The 5000-nt window shown below is 41.0% G+C and overlaps 1 protein-coding gene across 1 annotated transcript in view; it reads right to left on the bottom strand.

Moving 5' to 3' along the window:
- Positions 1-5000, bottom strand: part of LOC138011364 (solute carrier family 41 member 1-like) — a 330107-nt gene that overhangs the window by 110954 nt on the left and 214153 nt on the right. The gene's annotated exons all lie outside the window — the stretch shown is intronic.

Consider the following 5000-nt stretch of genomic DNA (forward strand, 5'->3'; position numbering starts at 1 on the left):
TTAGGTGCACTGGTATGCTCTTTCAAGCAAAAAAAGCTTTGGCCATAATTATAATAAATCCGTTATTGACCAAGCTTGTTTGGTCAAGATAGCTGGATATTGGCCTCATTCTTTTGCATGTTTATGGACCTCGCTTGTCTGTCCCTAAACATGCAACAAAGCTACTTGGCCAATATGCAGCCATCTTAACCACACAAACTTGGCGAATGACCAATACGTTCTTATAACTGTGTCCAACATGAATGAAGTACGGTAAGGTAAGGCCTTACCAAATTCAACTCTTAGTTCTAGTACCAAGGCAGTCTGCACACGTCCGCTATGTCATTGGGCTGAGAGAGACAGGACTTGAAAAAAAGGAGTAACTTTAGATTGCATGGCCATTTAAAAATAAAAATTACAATGGTCATGATTGTCAATTATTGATAATCATCGTCATCATAATACTGTATCTTAAGCAAGGTAGTACTAAAAACAGTTTCAAAGGCTGCACGATTGTGATCCTAATTGCGCAAGTCAATGAGAATCCTTGCCCCTGAAACCGGAGACAAAGCGGCGACATGGATTAAAGGGCTGGAGAAACTGAACAACAATTTTATTCTCCCTGACAGGGCAACATTTTATACCAACATTTCCGTGTGTCCCTAACAGTATCTCATTGAATTTGTTTCCTTTCATATAGTATATATACGATACATTTCAGCTTCACTACGCAAGAGACAAGACATCTACCATTAGGTTTATTTTGGAATATCCAGGCCGAGCACCGAGTACCGTTAAAAATGGTCGTGACTACATGAATAAAAATGAATGCTCAAAAACAATACCATGGAACGCTAAGCAAAAACTAGGATACATAGAATAAGTCAACCCTAACCCTAACCCTAACCCTAACCCTAACCCTACCCTAACCATGAAACGCTAAGCAAAAGCTAGGATACGTAGAATAAGTCAATACCATGAAACGCTAAGCAAAACCAGAAACCCATAATGGTCGAAACGTGTAACGTGCGTTCACAGCTTCCGAATATTCAGTGCAAACTGATTGGTTGAATGTTTCAGTGCTAAGTACCATATTTGGAAACCCCTCACGCTTGTTGTTCCAAATATGGTACTTAGCAAATTGAATATTCAGAAGTTTGTTTTCTAGCACACAAGGGGCCGTTACACGTTTCAACCCTTATGGGTTTCTGGCAAAACCTAGGATACATAGAATAAGTCAATACTATGAAACGCTAAGCAAAACCTTGGATACATAAAATAAGTCTAGAGAAAGAATGCCAAAAGCTGGGCAGCTGCGCTCTAAGAAGGTAGCGACTAGAAATGAGGTCAGAAAAAAATTGTCCCGAGAAGAAACCTCATCAGAGGAAAAAAGAGGGGCAGGAAATCTGGGTAGAAACCAAGGCCGACCTACGAAAAAAAAAAACAGCCCATGCTACCAGGCTTCTCTCATAACACAAAACTTGAAAAAGTGACAGTAAGCGGTGATGGCCAAGAATGGCTAGTCACATGCTCTCTTCAGCTTAAAAGCGGCTCAACGCCTACCCATAATACCGTCGTACCGCCCACTAGTCCCCAGCCCCTCTGCTCCCGTGACGCGGAAATATTCAATTTCCGGCTAATTTAAACTACTCAAACCCCACAAATTCCATTTTCCAGTTTGTATACCAAAGGTGCAAATTCTAACTTAGCCAACCCCTGAAGCTAACAATAGCCTGATCCAAATATGTAAGCGAAACTTCATTGAAGGTAAGTGAAATGGACATTATTGAAAAGAGGTTGGTGGAACAAATGTTTACCATGATACCGGTACTTAAAGTAAAGTAAAGTAACCATATTTAACGTCGATAACTCGTAACAGTAATTTAACTGACAAACCCTAGGTCGACGGTGCGCTCATTTTACTCCCCCCTTTCCATCAGTGCTCCGTTTTACGAGTATTTAAAGCTACTTAGCTACACGGAAAGGAAAGAAGTCGAAACAAGGATGCCAGATCCAGAGATCGAACTCAGGTCCTCTTGCACCAAGGCCGCGCACTAACCGACTATGCCATCTCTACTTCTTGTTAGGTACACTTATTTTTCAACAAAAGATCCCTGACATTTTGTTGATGCCTGGAAACGAGCAAAATACGACGATAAATACACCTTTCGCCCGGGAGGCAGGGGGAATAATATACCTCTTCAGCTTGTACGTTTTGTTTTCCCATTTCAGACCACGTGATGTTCTCAAGGGAATTTTCCTTTTGTTTTTTCATAAGTTATCCGTACATATTCACGTGCATAGGACGACATTTGAAAGAAAGTTTTCCCTAGAGTAACATCACGTGGTCTGAAATGGGAAAACAAAATGTGCAAGCTAAAGAGGTCTATTGGGTCAATTTTCGCTGGGTTCGTGTCGATGGCCTCTCAGAACCCCTACCCCTTCATAGTCTATTATGTGGCCAATTATAGACCCCTTAGTCACTTTTGAGCTCTTTTGAGTAAATGTAATTTTAGTGACCCTAACTTAGTCACTTTCTGTTTATTGATAAACCGTACATAAAGCCTTTTGATTGTAATTTCAAAACGGAATGTAACGCGACTGGTAAATATTAAATCAACAGCGCTACTGTTCTTTCTGTAACAACTTTTTTTACCGCGAATCTAGCCAAAATGTTCTTACCCCCAAAATCCCAACAACTTGCGAGCCCATTCTAGTAACTTTGTCGGGAACTCTGTTGAAAATCCAACCCCATTATAGTCAATCCAGTCGTGAAAATGCGACTCCATCCAGCGGCACATCCCCATTTGCCCATTAATAGGAAGTACCCCCCCCCCCGGACCTTTCAAATGAGGGGGGGGGGAGGAAGCCGGGCAAAGGTGGGGGATTTGAACTCCGATCATCTTTTCAGTTCAAATGCCCGACCCCAGGGAAATTAACCATGGTCAAAAGAGAGCAAATTCTCCGTGCCAGGGATATCAGTGTTGTTCTCTTTTTTTTCTTTTAACGAAAACTAGTGAGCAGGACAAAGGAAGACTTCTTGTAGTTGTAAGCTTTTTTCGTTTATTTCCTACGCGTTTCGACTCGTAATACTAAGACTTCTTCAGGGAATGAATACAACTAGCAAGGAACAGCATATATAACACGTTGTGTGCGTGAGTTAAACTTCCGATAGAAGTGAATAATAACTCAACTATGCTGTAAACGGGCGTAGCAAGAAACGCCATAATACCTATGTTATTGCATGTTGTTCTATTTTTGAGGGCCATACAATTAGCGCTAATCGTAATCGTAATCCTTGCTAGTTGTATTCATTCCCTGAAAAAGTCTCTGTAAGAGACGAAATGCGTCGGAAATAAACGAAAAAAGCTTACAACCACAAGAAGTCTTCCTTTGTGCTGCTCACTAGTTTTCGTTAAAAAAATTGTTTCCAGTCATTCTCGGTCATCCAAGATGGCCGATATCCAAAGATGGCGTTGGTAGGTCCCAGTCTACTAACGGTTGATTTCAAAAGTTCCGACCCCCGGGACTCGGCAAATGATCAAAAGGCCCTACCGCGGGCAGACTTGTTACGTCAAATATCCCCCGCCTTTGCCCGGCTCGAGTTTTAACAAAAGGGTCTGGGATGGCAGACATTTATCCGCTTCAAGGCAAATCCCGCTTTACTGTCTGTATTTACCAGTTCGGTAATGCCCTCCAGCTGCAATAGCTATTCCGACATCCATTGGAATTTGTGCATAATTGCATTAGGGTTGAATTTCTTTAACTTGTGTCTATTCTATTAATACTTTGGCTACATAGCATTTCTTTCAGTTGCGAACCCAAACCATAATTTATGAGATTTGCAAAGAGTTTGAAGAGTCCTGGATAACTTGATTTTATATAAAACCTGCTCAGTTGATGAAGATGAACAGTAAGTGCCCCCCCCCCCCCCCCCCCATTCCTCGCATTGCCTCTGAACGGGGCGGTTTGTTTTCAGAAAATGGTAGCAAAATTTGTGCTCAGCATGCCACAATGAGCAGTAAAATAATTTCCCTTATTACGTTTATGAACGGCATTTATTATATGACCAACTCCGTGAGCAGACAAGATGGACCAAATCGCACGCTGTGATTTGCTACCCGAGTGGGCAAGATGGAGCGACACTGCCCGCTCGGGATTTCTCGCTTGGTCCCGCAAGATCAAAGATTTTTTGGTGTTTTAAGTCATGTAATAAATCCTTTATTGACCAAGCTTGTTCGGTCAAGATGGCTGGATATTGGCTTCGTTCTTTTTTTGCATGTTTATGGACCTCGACTTCGTCTCATAAACACGCAAAAAAAGAACTTGGCCAATATCCAGCCATCTTGACCTCACGCTTGGTCAATAACCCATATATATTCTGAATGAGTACGTATCTTAGAGGGAAAATTGAGCTATTTCCAAAGCCTATTTAGTTGGAATTCAGCGGCATTAATTTTTATGCTCCCTTTTAAGGATTCTTATGGAATTCAATTTTAAATGTTTGTAATTCGGTTTTTATCAACGATATGTTTATCTAATTTTCGAATTTGGCTCGAAGTACGTGATTGTTGCAATTTATACTTTTCACTTTTGTTTGGTTGCGACTTTTTTTTTCTTTGCAGCTTGTCAACTCAACAGAGGAGATTTGATGCAAGCTGAATTGCATTTTGTACATGCATTTTGCAGTTCTCAGGTTCTGTATAGATCATTGCACGTGAAGAGCTCATTGATTTAGCCCGGCTAAAATTTTACAGCACCAAAATAGTATGCAGTATGCAGAGCTCTCTTCTTAAGTGATATTTAGCGAAATATACATTATAGATTTTCATCAAGTGCAGATTTGATTAGGGGGTCAGTCCCTATCACAATTTCGTAAAATCTCATTGGATATTTTGTGTTCACGTATTACGTAACAAGTTTACCCCTGGCAGCATTAGCCAGGTGAACCTCGGCCTTCCTTGCAAAAAGGTCATATGGGAACTATTCTGTGCTTATCCATCTTGGCTTGAATTGTTGTT

This window comes from Montipora foliosa, chromosome 7 (assembly GCF_036669935.1).
Source record: "Montipora foliosa isolate CH-2021 chromosome 7, ASM3666993v2, whole genome shotgun sequence".
NCBI classification, from domain to species: Eukaryota; Metazoa; Cnidaria; class Anthozoa; order Scleractinia; family Acroporidae; genus Montipora; species Montipora foliosa.